Below are 15228 nucleotides of genomic sequence, written 5' to 3' on the forward strand. Positions count from 1 at the left end.
CAGAAAAAGGAAAGTGATGTTCAAAAAATGGAAGTGAGGTACAGAAAACAACTGACTTGGTTACAACTGGGAGTTTGCCTTGTTTGAACAGGGTTTGAACAATTGGCTATCTGTGATTGGCTGAGATTCAGCTACTTGTTACAGTAGTAGGATACAGTCCACCCATATACTTACGTTACAAGAGTAGATTTCAATCTGTTTACACATCATGTTAAGTTACAGTTCATTATATCTGAGGAAATTTTTAGGCAAAACTTAATTTAACACATGCTTTGTTTTTTAAAAAAGTATAGACATTCTTCTTTAAAAGAGGCCATAAAAACTGATTTTTAACAATAGAAGATGGTAAGGGATTTTTAAAAATTCTAATTAGATATGCATTATTCTAAAGAAACACCCTTGTTGACTTGACACTACAAAACAAAAACAAAAAACAAAGAAATTCAACAAAAACAGAAAGAGTTTAAGCACCCTGGTTGCCTAAGAATTAAGTCCCATAAGTTACAGGATAATACAACTCATTTTTTTTTCTTTTAAGTTTTATTTTAAGAAAATGCATTAAAGCAAAAAGTTTAGTTCTCTTGAACCACAGTTGCAATTCTATGGAAAAGTCATTTCAAATAATTCAGATAAAGAGAAATTATTTATGTACACAGTCAAAATTTGTGAAATGGTCATGAACATTATACCATTATTTATATTATTTGGCCCCAAATCAAATTGCTTTATTAGGACTCTTAGATTGGGGAACTGTCAAGAAAACTTGCAAAAATAAGTCATAATTTCTATAAAATTAGAACAAGGTCACCACTAACACAGAGAGAAACTTGGTGTGAATTAGTAAAAGGAAAGGGAGTTTCTTCTTCAGGGTACTTTATTTCCATCTTTGGGAAATTTATTGTGATGTACAGCTTTGTTAGAAAATTTATCAGACACTTTAGTGTTATCTGATAGAAAATTATAATGATAAGTAAACAAATGAGAGTGTCTATAATGTAATCAGGATCCTCTTTAATGTGTTGCCCTATGCAGTACGTGACCTGCACAACTGTTTCAAGGTAACTCTTGTAAATTTTTTAGGGCAAAAATCTTGGAGTCATTTATGACTTCTTTCATTCATGATTCTTAATGTGATCAATTGTTACATCCTGTTGGTTGTTAGTTAAAAAAATACCAAGGATCCAACCACATATCATCTCTATAGTTACCATCCTGTTCTAAGCCACCATCATCGAGATCAGGAATCTGTAAACTATAGCCAGGGTCAAGGAAGGGACAGATCTGGCCACACCCCTTTGTTTACATATTGTCTATGGCTGCTTTCTTGATAAAACAGAAGAGTTGAGTAGCTACCACAGAAACCATATGGCCTGCAATGTCAAAAATATTTACTAGCTGGCTCTTTAAAGAGAAGGTTTGCTGACCCCTGACCTCGATTATTGCAATGGCCTCATAAATTTGTCTTCTCACTTTCTTCCCTGCTCCTTAAAGTCTCTTCCCAGAGCAGCCAGGTCATAGTATTCCTCTGTCCAACCCTTCCAATGACTTCTCCTCACTTAGATGAAAAGGCGAGGTCTTTGCTCAGACCTCATGGCCATACATGATCTTCACCAGCGCCCCTTCCACCACTAGTACCACTGATTGCTTGATTCCTCCGACCTCAGTCTCCACTACTCTCCCCCTTGCCAGCTCTGCTCCCAATGACAGTTGTCAAAAAAGGTCTAGCACACACCCTCTTCACTTGTGTTTCCCCTGCCCAGGAACGCCCTTCCCCCAGGTATTTGCAAGGCCCAGTCTGCTCCCCAGTCACCTTTACAGAGACGCCTTCCCTGACTGCCCTTCATGAAGCAGCACCTCCTTGCACCTTCTCTGTTCTTCTCTGCTTCGTCTTCCTGTACAGCACTTACTCCCAGCTGATTTGTGTTATAGTTCTCTGCTGGTTTATTCTCTGTCTCCTGATGCTATAAGTAAGAGGTGAATATGTGGATACATGGGGGCCATTTCTGTCTATATTCTTTACTTATGGTGAAGCTCTTAACTCTAATACCTTTGAGAATGCCAATTCTTAATACTGACGACTCAGTTCTGATCTTTTGCTTGAATTCCTTCTCACCTTATCTGGTTGGCAGGCCTGGGTTTTCTTTCTGTGAAGTTTTGTTAATTTTTTCTGCATAGGGAAGATGCCATATGAGCATAGGGTTTTTGTCAGACCTTAGCTCATTCTGCCTAGTTACATAGCTTTGTACCTTTACTCCGAACTGGGGAAGGGGGGATAGAGAGAGAGAGAGGATGTATGTTGTTCACTTTCCTGGTTTCAGCTCTTTCTCCCTAAACACATACTCCCAGTCCCAAGAAAATATACAGAAAAAGTGATTTCTTAGGGTCCCTGTTTACAGGATAAACAGGATAAGGATAGTTGCCCCAACTTCTGTTCCCACAAATTTTGTCTCATGTTGCTCTTTTTGACCAAAGTTCTACTTATTGCTCAAACCAGTGAATAATATTAATCCTCTGATCTCCCAGCCCAAAATATTAAACTGCAGTGGCATTTTTATTTTATTTTTTTCTTTTTCTTTCTCTGAGTGGACATCAAGGTGGTCAAGTAGAGGATTCTATACATCTACTTCTTTGGCAGCCTACTTCCTCTTTCCTTCCTCTAAATTGCAGGTTATAAGGAAGATTTTTCTAGGTTTAACAAAATCAGAGATCTTAACTCTAATACTTTTGTGAATGGTGAAGTTTGTTGCTAATGAGACTTTAATAAGCTGGGTAGATTTTTGGAAACTTCTATTTCATATTTGTTTGATTTCTGATGGTATATTTTCCCATGGACTTTACCTTTTTTTTTTTCTCTCATATCATTAAATTTTATGAGAGGGAGATATTTGAGATCTGGTTCACTTTGTCTTCCTAAATCCAAGTTAAGACATCTTTTTGAATTGAGTACTTACAATATGTTTCATTTTTCTTTGTCATATTACTTGTGTGCATTGTACATGAATAGACTGCATTATTTGCTTGCTATAGTTTTTAACATCCCCCAAAACTCACTGAACCTTGATCCCTAATGTGGAAGTGTTGAAAGGTGGGGCATATAAGAGGTGATTGGATCGGACGTGCCCTGCTCCTGACTGAATGGATTAACCCATCAATGGGTTAATGGATTAATGGGTTATCATGGGTATGGATTGGTGGCTTTGCCCTGAGGTGCCCTTGCCACCACAAGGCTCTTCAGAAAGTCTTCACTATGAAGAAGGCTTTTACCAAATGTGACCACTGGACCTTGGACTTTCCAGCCACCAGAACCATAAGAAATAGATTTTACTTCTTTATAAATTACCCAGTTTCAGGTATTCTGTTAAAAGCAGCATAAAACCAACTAATACAAAGCTCTTTAGGGCAAGAACTCTTAACTTATGCATCTGTATGTCCCTTGTGATGTCCGGCGTGTTTATTTGGACATGGTGCTAATTAAGAAATATTTGTTGAATAAATGAATAGTTCATTTTTTAATTTTTTTTTTATTATTTTTTTTAATTTTATTTTGTCGATATACATTGTAGCTGATTATTGCTCCCCATCACCAAAACCTCCCTCCCTTCTCCCTCCCCCCCTCCCCCCCAACAATGTCCTTTCTGTTTGCTTATTGTATCAACTTCAAATAATTGTGGTTGTTATATCTTCTTCCCCCCCCCCCCGGTTTGTGTGTGTGTGTGTGTATGTGTGTGTGTGAATTTATATATTAATTTTTAGCTCCCTCCAATAAGTGAGAACATGTGGTATTTCTCTTTCTGTGCCTGACTTGTTTCACTTAATATAATTCTCTCAAGGTCCATCCATGTTGTTGCAAATGGCAGTATTTCATTCGTTTTTATAGCTGAGTAGTATTCCATTGTTCAAATGTCTGTGTTTTCAATTTAGTTTTTAAAAAAGATATAGCTGTGGCGGGATCCCAATACATTATAGTTGAAAGATACTGTAATTTATCATGTGTTTTGTTCTATGGAAAATAACGCATTATCTACACTTTATTTTACATTTTACTAATATTACTTAAAAGTAACTTTGAAATGTAGGAGAGGTAAATTAAAAAGTAAACATCCAAACTGCAAGCTAAGTACCATTTCCAGTAAAGCATATTTCAAGTCTTCTGCTAGGGTAGGAATAAACTATCAGCAATATTTTCTAACATTTTAATTCCCAAAAGTCTAAATAATGTTCACAAGGACTGCAAGAATAAAGCATTCTGTTTATCTATTTATATGAGAGATAGAGAAGCTATTGAGAATATTTACAGAAAGAAGGGTGTTCATTTGGTTCATGAACTGTACAGGTTGTAAGCCAAATAAAACTTTTGTGTACCTGATGATATTTGGCAACTGCTATAATATTGTTGTAATAAAATGAGTTATATGATCAAACAGTACACATTCTTATATGTGGAAATTAATGTAAGTACTTTTGAAGGAAAATCATTGCTCTAATTTGTACTACAATAGCATCTTTGTGCTGACACAAGACTACAAAAACCAAAAGCTCGGTACAACCTGTATATTTTGCAGATTTCCGAATCTCCAGACCAAGCAAAAGCAGAGCTGTAATTAGACTGAGCCAAAAGGAGAGACACTAAGAACCAAGTTCCAGAGCAGTCAGATGTCAGGCTTAAGAAGAAGGCACCAAAAGAAAACTGGGAAACGTGTCTGAATAACTTGGAGCAAAGAGCTCTGCATGCTACAGAACCACCCCAACAGAAGAGAGTGTTTGTCTAGGTTGTAAAGGGGCAAAACACTGAATGTTCAAGTTACCAGTTGACATTTCTAAAACTAGAAAATTTTCAATTAAAACCTTGCAATGGCCACTCGGAGTAAAAGTCTATGTCCTCATAAAAGCCCATGAGCCCTGAAATGATCTGGCCCCCTTTCACTGCTCAGTTTGCTCCTGCTGCTCTGGCATCCTTGCGTTGGAGTGAGCGGGACTGAAGCCATGCTGGGACCTAAAACTGCATGGGCTTTAAAAAGGGACGCTGTTTTTTTCTTAGCATGCATTACTCTGAGTTCCCTCTTTTCCCATGGTTATTTGATATTTTGAAACTTTGTTATGGAGCAAGATGATATTATTTACATAAATGTATATTTGTTTTCCAGTCAGCCTGGAACTGCAGACTTGCTATGAGACATGTACTATCCAGACCCTAAGAAACCAAGGAAGACATCAATAAGTCAGGACCCTGAGATAACAGCAAGGATGGGAACAGAAACCAGATGGAGCCTTGGTGAGACCTTGCACCTGGCTCCTTGCATGGAGTCCCCGCAGCTCATGACCCCCTCGCTCCTGCTTTCCATCTCCCATGTTCCATTCCCTCAGCCCCCTCTTTTAAAACCCTCAGTAAATCTGAGTCTTTGAGATGGTTTTAGTCTGGCCATTCTCCCTCAGGTCTACAGAGAGATGGGTTAGCCTAACACCTCTCCTCAGGTCACTGGTATTCCTGAATAAAAGCTGACTTCCTATTTCATCAATATTTGACTTTTGGGTTGTTTGTTTATTGTTTGGGGACAGGCAGCTGGACTTGGGTTCTGTAGCAAGATTTTAGTGAGTCTAAGCTAGGAACTGAATGCTTTGGGGTAACAAGATTTTGGCAAGCCTCAGCCAGCAGCTGAATGCCCTGGATTTCATAACAGATTTTGGTGAGCCACGCCAGGGTTCTTGCATGGGGCAGATGGCCAGACTTGGTTCGGTAACACATGCAGCTCTTTAAATTTGGCAGGCCCCTCTTCACCTGCTTCAAGCCCCAAATCACAACTTTTTCATGAAGTCCACCCTGCATACCGCCCCTAGCCCCATGACACTCTTGATTTTTTTCCCATCACACTTATCACCTTCTCATAAGTCATATAGTTTAAATATAATGATTATTATGTTTGGTGTTTTTCCTGCTAGGAATATCACCTCCTCCTGGGCAGAAATCTTTGTTTTGCTCAGTGATATCCCAAGCACCTAGAACTGTGCTTGGTACTCATATGTTTATTATAAGTATGCACTTAATAATTATTTGCTGAATAAATGAATGAAAAAATAAATACACTGAAAAGACAGATATATTTCATAGGATCCAAGAAGCTATTGTGAGTTCAGACCAATGTGAAAGTTACTCTTGTAGCAGGAAATCAAGCAAATGCTGTGAACATGTCTCAGTCTTCTTACTGGATTTCTGCTGCATTTGACCTAGTTGATTACTCTCTCCCTTTGCAACTCTACCTCATTGGCTCTTGTAAAACCCTTTCTGGGCCCTTCTCATGCTGCTGTAGTTATTCCATCCCTTTCTCCTTGAGATCTCCTTCCCCTCCCCGCAATATTAGTGTCCCCAGAGTTAATCCCCAATGTAGCTTCTCTTCTCATGGACACATTCTGCTTCCGTGATTGCAATTAAGGGTTATGGATTCAACAACTACAAAGAGATGCCAGTGAAATATTAACTTTTCTCTCCATCCAGACCTCTCCCCTAAACTTTGAATTCATATACCCAGCTGACTGCCTGACATCTCTAACTGGATATTTCATAGGAACCTCAAATTCACCATGTCCAAATTTAACACTTCATTTCCCCCCAAGTCCCTCTCCTGTCTTCCTTCTCCTGGTTACACCACCAGCTGCAGATCACCCTAGGAAGGTCAGAGTGGGAGATACACATTCAAGAGAAGTAGACAAATGAGAATGGGAGAGAAATTCCACACTGTAAAACTTTACTAGTATATCATGGCATTAGCCACTTCCTTCTTAATAGGTCCAATTTGCAGTATGTCATTAATATAATGGGTCAGTATGGTATTATTTTGACCGTGAAGGAGGGAGGTCCCTGAAGAATATACAATGATAGCAAGCAGAAGAATTAACATAGCACTGGGGAGAGAGAGTGAATATGTTCTGCTGTCATTTCCAGGAAAAGGCCAGCTGCTTTTGATTCTCCCTACTGATAGAATTCAAAATAATGCATTCAGCAGATCAATAAATTGTGTTGGTTTGATGTTGTAAAAATATCACATGTGGAATGGCGTCAGCAACTAGGGCTACAACTCATAGTAATCCACTGTCATTTGCCATGAGCTATCTCTATCTGATTTTTGACAGGGGCCGAGTGGCTGTCAGTATTCCTCAACTTGTGGTTGCATCATTCCAGTCTCTGCCTCTGTTAACCACATTGCCTCTTGCTTTCATGTGTGTCATCTGAAGTGGTACCTAAAAATAACTGTAAACTGGTAAATATTAAGCACTGCATAAATGAGTGTTTGCTATTATAATGAATATTTAGTGCTGATGACATAGCAGTGAGGCAGACAGCCAAAAATATCTTCCCTCATGCTCACATTCTAGTAGAGGAGACAGTAGTGAGCCACATAAATAAGGAAATTTGTACTATAAAAGATTGTGATAAGTATAAAGGAGTAAAAAAAGTCAGAGGCGAGGAATACAAAATGTCAAGGGGGAAGGTGTTGAAATGATAGATCAGATGGCCAAAGAAGTTCTCACTGAGAAGATGAGTTTTGAATATAGATCTGATGGCTAATACCATGACGTCCCAGTAAAGTTGTACAGGTTAGGTGATAAAATCCAATGAAGATTCCAGGGCCTGACATATGACAAACATTTAGTGGTCCAGGGGTCCAGGAAATGCTGGGACGATTCCTCCAAGATAAAGGATTAGTTGGTTTACCTCATAGCTCCTACCACTAAGAAAGAGGCATTGTACTTACCTGATGTGCATCTTTAAATTTTGGAGGCAGCAATGTCATCTTGGAATATAGTTAACTCACACTAAAGTTCCTCATATTAAAATTGCTTTTTGCAAAACAAACAAACAAACAAAAAAACCCCAACAATATTTAATGGTGCAGTGGATGTAAGATATGAATCTCTTACATATTGTTGGTGAGAGTACAAATCGGATAGGCAATTTGGAACGTTTTTGCCATTATTTTGTAATGTTGAAATTCACATATCTTTTGACTTGGTATTTCCTCTCCAGGTCATGCAGACCTGCAACAATGTATAAAATGTTTTTAGCACTATTCATAATAGCAAAGCAAATTGATTACATAAATTAATTGTGGCATATTTATATAATGTAATATTTCATTAGGCAAATGAATAGATTACAGCATTACAGCAATATGCGTAAATCTTAGCAAGATAACATTGAATGAAAAAGTAGTTTTCTAGAGATGGCAGAGTTATAAAGTAAAAATAAATAAATAAATAAACAGTATTCTTTTTAGGAATATACATAGATGTGATAAGAGTATTAAAATCACCCAGAAAGATTCAGGATAGTGATTGACATGGTTTGAGGAAGCAGGAGGATAGTAGCCAGGAGGAGAACCACACTGGTATACAGAAGATTTTTACAAAATTCAAGTTTCCATGTTCGGTGGTAGGATCATGCTGTTTATTATATTTTTCAGTACCAACAAACAAATATGTAAATAAAACAGAGCCTCACATGGGCCAATGACATGAATATGTCATGAACCAAGTGTTGTGATTGTTCCTGTTCTATGTAAAATAAAGTCACGTCTTTGCATTAAGCTACTGTGTATGTAGAAACTCCCTTTTCAAACTAAATATATCACCAGAGGATTAATCATTAATCCAGTAACCTTCCCTTAACACATAAGTGTATGCAAGTTTACATCTGCCAGCACAGAGGAGGGTACTCAAAGACTGAGATGCTAGACAAGCAAAGTTTGAGGAGGAAGAAAGATGGCAAGGTTCAGAGCTTGAGAAGAACCTGCAAGAAGGTGAGGGGAGGACTTTTCTGTGGAGGAAGGATAGGAGGAATCACTGGGTGCTAGTGAGGTAAAAAGGCATGCAGGATTCCCCTTCCTTTGTTTACAATATTATCTAATCCTCGCCTTTCCCAGTGCATTTATAATTTGAGTTAATTGTTTATTTACTGACTACAGGAGTTCATAATCTAAACAAAGCACAGTCAAAAGATTGCAGGGTTTTATTTGAATTATGGAGCAAGTGTTAAGACTCTAAATTTGATTTACAACATTTAGGAAAGAAGATAAATGAAAACGGAAAATATTACCCAGGTTTGTAGACAATAATTTTTTCTTTATTTTGCCTCTAATAGATGAGGGAAAACATTTGTGCATTTGTTTCCTGAACTTTAATTTAAATAATTAGTCCTAAATTTTTTTTCTTAAATTCTACTGGGGTAGATTTTCTCTTCAATTTACTTCCCCATAAAAATGAACATTCTGCCCTTGATGCTGCTGACTTTCTTATCACTACTTTTATCTTTTCTTTTCATGTATTACTCAAAGTTAGGAAATAGATTACTCTCCCAAAAGTAGATATCCTAACAACATAGGATGTTGTTTACTCCATATTCAATAAAAAACTTAAAGAACTACATATAAATCTAAAAGAACAAAAACCAATGCACAAAATAAAAGAGACATTAGAAATGCTTGATCAAAACACACTGTTTTAAAATAGTCTTAGACCATATTCATTTTAAAGAAGTAAAAATGTCAACATATGTTAAGAAATAGTCTATGTTTGAGTCAGGATTATAACAGGATTTTATCAAGCTTTGAGAATTTGGCTTCTCTCTGCGGCAAGACTGCATGTCACGTATAATGTCCCTCTTAGACCTGTAGGAATTCAAACAAAAGGATGAAATCCCTTCTCTTGTTCCACTTTATTCCCCTGTCACAGTTAAAGCAATATTTATTTTCCTTCTCCTTGCTTCTTGCAGGCCTGCAGTAAATCAAAAAAGTAAACTCTCAGGTTCATTGTGTAAGGGGGCTTACTTCTAGGCCTAGGCAGTTGCCACAGTAACTAATTAGAAATTTGCATCTCTAAGAGAATTATTTAATGCTGATGTGTAAGCCCTTTTATTCTTTGGAGCTTGGCCTTTTGCTAGGAAGCTCCTGGTAGATGTTGGGCCTCGAGGTCATACTGTACAAGCTCTGAACGTAGGTGGCCCTGGTTTCCCCTTTTTATCCGGATGATTCATACCCAGTGAAGAAAATGCCTTGCCAGGTCTTTGTTGCATGGTGGGCATCTGAAAGGCGGCACTCGATTCATTTCAGCGCTATTTGTTTTAACCTGTAACTTCTTCCCCATTGCTCATTAGCTAACTCTTGTGTAATTGAGTCATGCATGTTAAACTAGTAGAGTTGAGTTATGCCAACCAAGTCACTGAGAGGAATCCCTCATTAAAATAGAGGTGAAGCCTAAGAATACTATGTTGCCGAAATGCAGAATGTTTTGCAAACTTGGACAATGTGTAATAGCAATATGTAGATAAACATTTTTCCTGAAGAGCTGTTTGTTTTCTAAGATTTAAGCCAGTGCAGAAAAAAGAGAGCAGCTCTTCTATGGTGGAAAGACAGAGACAAAAGGGTATGGTCAGGGGGCTCTCAGGCAACTTATCCTGGAAACTAGAAGGCACTGACTGCGTTCAAAGCTGCCATCCTGTGCTGCCAGCATATAGGGGAGATAAAAGGTAGGGGACAGACAGGAGAAGTGAGTTTAGTCCTTATCGATCCTTGACACTGCTCCTCCCAAAGTGGAGGAGACCCTGACTTTACTGCAACCAAAGGGCAAAACAAACGTATGTCCCAAGATGACCAAAGTTGAAATCAAGAATAGATTCAATATGTCCGTGTTCAATGAAGCAAGTGTCCATTGACAGATGAATAGATAAACAAAATGTGAAATACACATACAGTGGAATATTTTTCACCCTTAAAAAGGAAGGAAATTCTCACATGTGCTACAACATGGATGAACCGGGAGGACAGTATACTGAGTAAGGTGAGCCAGTCACAAAAAGACAAACACCTTATGATCCCACTCACGTGAGATACCTAGAGTGGTCACATTCACAGAGACAGGTAGAATGGTGCTTGCCAGGGGCTGAAGAAGGGAGAGTGAGAAGTTGTTTAATGGGGATGGAATTTGAGTTTTGCAAGAAGGACAAGTACTGGAGATAGATGGCATAATAATGTGGATGTACTTAACCACTACCAAACTGTACACTTAAAAATAGTTCAGACGGTTAATTTCGTGTTATGTGTATTTTACTACAATTTTTTAAAAAGGGGGTAGACTCCTCTTTGAAGGGGATAAAAGAAAGGCATTCACTCACACATCCTCCGAAGAGAAATAGACCAGGTTTCTTTAATGTGAAAGGAAGCAGAATAAGGTTATAAAGGTGCTGGCTTCCCTTGTTGATTAGGTGGACGGACAGCCTGCTAATGGGGGCATCAGTCTGGGTCCTCTGCTGTCACTGCCCAGCCACAGCACCGCATATCAGGGAACACGAACATTTTAAACACAATCTTGCATGTGTTCTAGCAGCAGGAGACTCAATCCTTTAGTTAATCATTGTTTTTTTTTTTTAAAGCTTTGGTCAGATAAAACATTTGTGTCTTTTTCTTTTCTTTTAAATTGTGAACCTATTACTATTTAAATGATTTTCTGCAATGTTTACTTCTGTATTGCCACTATTTCTCAGGCTCAGGATGGCCAATTCTCTGTTAATAAACTTGAATAATCTGTAGATTTTTAAAAGTAAAACTATCTTACCCCAATTTTTCTGTCTATATAAGGCATTGTCTGATGAGTTTAAAGATTAAGTTCCTAATTCCAGAGGGTTTTTCTTGAAGTTAGGAGCTGTGAATCCCTTCCTGATATCAGTGGTTTTGAATTATTTTTTAGTCCTAAGAATTAACACAATACTTTGCACATTGGCATTACGCTTTAAAACTCAATAAACTCTATTTTTCCAACCACGGTTACATTTATTTTTAACAGAATTCTTGCCAGGAGTCTACCTTTCAGATAAACTTCTGTAGAACACCATTAATTTTGTCATTTAACTTTTGCACTAATTCTAGCCTACTCAAAAGTTTGGCTCAATAATTAATAAGGCTTATTAGCACATTTTCTAAAGCATGTAATGATTCCATGAAAATCAAAGATAAATACTGCATATGTCTATACAATAAACATGTTTTTTTTAAAAAAAAATAAAGGCTGCTCTTAAGATGTAGCTCTCCAAACCATGTTTGGTAGAAATGTCCTAATTTCACAGGTGACCATTAGATTTCAATTGTATACCTAATAAGTAGAAGGCTCTTCTCTCAGGGATAGATCAATTTTTCTAGGCTCAAAGTCATCTCATTAACACCTACTTGTCAAGAGTCCTACAGGTAGAAGAAAGCAAAGAGATTTAAATGATGATTAGAAATGATGGATAAGACCTGGAATATCAAAATTAGGCACATAATTATAAAATACATCACTACAAACAAAGTCAACAAAAATGTGATATAATGTTTTCTAGGGATAAGTCATTCATTCATTCATTTAGTCAGTCCACGTCTTCACTCATTGGATCCCTTATCATGACACTCCTAATGCCCCCACCCAGCCATCTTTCCCTGTCATGAACATATGAAACACTTGTCCTCTTAAGAGCATTTTCTCCTCTTAGATCATTTGACATACTCTGTTTCGTATTCCTGTTCTGTACTGTGTTTTGTTCCTTATTATATTACCCAGAGGATTTGACACAATACCTTGCAAATAGAAGGTGCTTGATATATATTTACTGGATTAGATTTGTGTGTAGGTCTGAAATTTTTTACTGAGTGCTGTATTCATGTACTAGGCTAAGTAACTATTGCTAGACTAACAATACATCTGTAATTATTTTTATTGACAATTACTTAAAGATTTTGTTTACAGAAAATAAGGTCATACAAAAGCTTCGTAAATTTAATATTCAGGAAAATTGGCCAAAGCATCTGGATTTCAAAGCAATAAATATTTAGGAAGTGGATTCAATAAAAAAGAGGAAAGTTCTAGCCTGGGGTGTGTCTACCAGCACAGCAAAGTAAAGCAAAACAAAACTAAGCTAAGCCTGGATTTGTGAAAACTCAAGAATGCATGATCTTCTATATTGCTACACTAAATTTCTGTTGAAAAGAGAAGTATTGGTTTTGTCAGTAATTGAGAAAAACAGGCATTCTTATAAAGCACTGGTGGGAAAGTAAATGCTACAAACTTTAAGCCAGGCAATTTGATTTTTCTATCAAAATTACAAGTGCTCGTACCCTTCAAACCGGTGCATTTGTTTCTAAGAACTTATCCTACAGATACACTCATGTGCAGAACAACGTATGCACAAAGCTCCTCGTTGCTTTGTTGTTTCTGATAGCAGAAGATGAAAATAATCCAAAAGTTCATCAGTAAGGGATTAGTTAAACAAATTATGTTACATACATGTGCTAGAATATCATGCAGCTACTAAAAAAAAGTGAGGACATCATTAAATATTGATTGCCAAGGTTTACTGTTGAGTAAACAAATGAAACCACCAAGTGCAGAATAGTGTGCATGCATGCTACCATTTGTATAAAAAGACAGAAAAGAAATATATGGATTTGTTTGATTATGCATAAAATATGTCTGAAAGAATGACAAGAAACTGGGCGCATTGGTTACCTCTGGAGAAGAGAGCTGAGTAGCTGGCAAGTGGGGGAAAGAGAGATATTTACTCTATTAATTAAAAAAGTAATTTATTGAGGTGGAATTTACATAACATAGAATTAACCATTTTAAAGTGAACAATTCAGTGCTGTTTAGTATGTTCACAATGTGTGCAACTACTACCTCTATCTAGTTCCAAAATATTTCCATCACTTGAAAGTAAAATCCCCCATATTCATTAAGCAATTTCTCCCGAGTACCTCATCCCCAATCCCCGGCAGCCACCAACCTGTCTCAGTGGATTTATCTATTCTGGATTTTTCATATAAATGAATCATACAATATGAGATCTTTTGTATCTGACTTCTTTCACTTAAAGTGTTTTGGAGGTTACCTTTTTCTTAAATTTTGTATTTTTGAAATGTGAACTATGTTAAGGTATTATGTATTCAAAAACTAAAAAAATTAAAAATAAAACCTTTTTTTTTTTTCACTGAACACCATAGAAACCAAAGTAAAGGAGATCTCCAGCCTTTCTCAGAAATGGGCATTCTGAACAAGACTTATGAAGAGAAAAATACCCTTTCCCCATGTGACATTTCATAATCCTTTTCCAATACGACCCCTTATCACCATAACAATACATATTGCAGGGAGAGGGGAGCTTATTTGGAGAATTCAGTCTTGCTTTGAGTGACTTTTTTCATTAACTTGCAGATATTTGTCTTGAGCAAAGCAGTCTTGTTATTTTACTGTGAACCTCAGCAGCTTGTGAAACTCTGCCCATAAGCCAAGGGCCCCTATCTGCCTTGGTACCAATGCAATTTCTTGGTTCCATCACCTTATATATAACATAGTAGGTTGAGAAAATGTCACTATTACATAGGTTCTATTTAGCAAAACATGGGAAGCCCAGAAAAAGGGATTTCTGTTGTAGATAAGGAAATGTGGAAGTTCAGGAGAATGATGCTAAAAAAATTGTAACTGAACAGCCTTCACGCCAAGCCTGGGCATTTAATTAGGGATTCCAGAATAATTCCTCAATTCCAATTGTGGCCCTTTTTAATATCTAGAACACTGGAATGGGAAAACACTTTAGAAGTCAGCCAGGCTGACTTCTAAATTTCTCGTGCAGGAATGTGCTCTAATAGCAATGGCTGACCATTGAGCAGATGCTTATATGTTTTCTGTGACAAGGAGCTCGCAACACAGAAGTTATTGGACCAGGTTGATATAATTTCAGCATGGAGTAACCATCTTGTACCACTCTGTCTGGAACTTCCCTAGTTTTAGCATTGGAAGTTCCATGATCTGGGAAACCCCTCAGCACAGGTCAAACCAGGAGGGCTGTTACGTTATGGCCAAGCGCAACGATGGCCAGGAAAGGAACTGTGGAGGAGTCAGGCGGTGAAGGATTGGATTTCCAAAGTCAAAAAGAGATCAGAAAAGAAAGACATAAAACTCTGCATTTCCTTAGTCCACACAACATGATTTCTAATCACTGTATAATTTTGAATATATTCATGTGTATTTCCACCATATTTTTAAATCCCTAGTTTGGAACCGTAGTTGTTAAGCAACAGCAAGCCACTGACCTTTGTTAACAGGGTTGTAACAAGATCAAAGGTGCCTTCCAGGAATATTTATCTTGGAGTTATGTATGTGGTCATCTAGGAACACCTTGATTCAAGGAAACCAATGAGGAGGCTATCAAATGGT

This window comes from Cynocephalus volans, chromosome 5 (assembly GCF_027409185.1).
Source record: "Cynocephalus volans isolate mCynVol1 chromosome 5, mCynVol1.pri, whole genome shotgun sequence".
Lineage (NCBI taxonomy): Eukaryota > Metazoa > Chordata > Mammalia > Dermoptera > Cynocephalidae > Cynocephalus > Cynocephalus volans.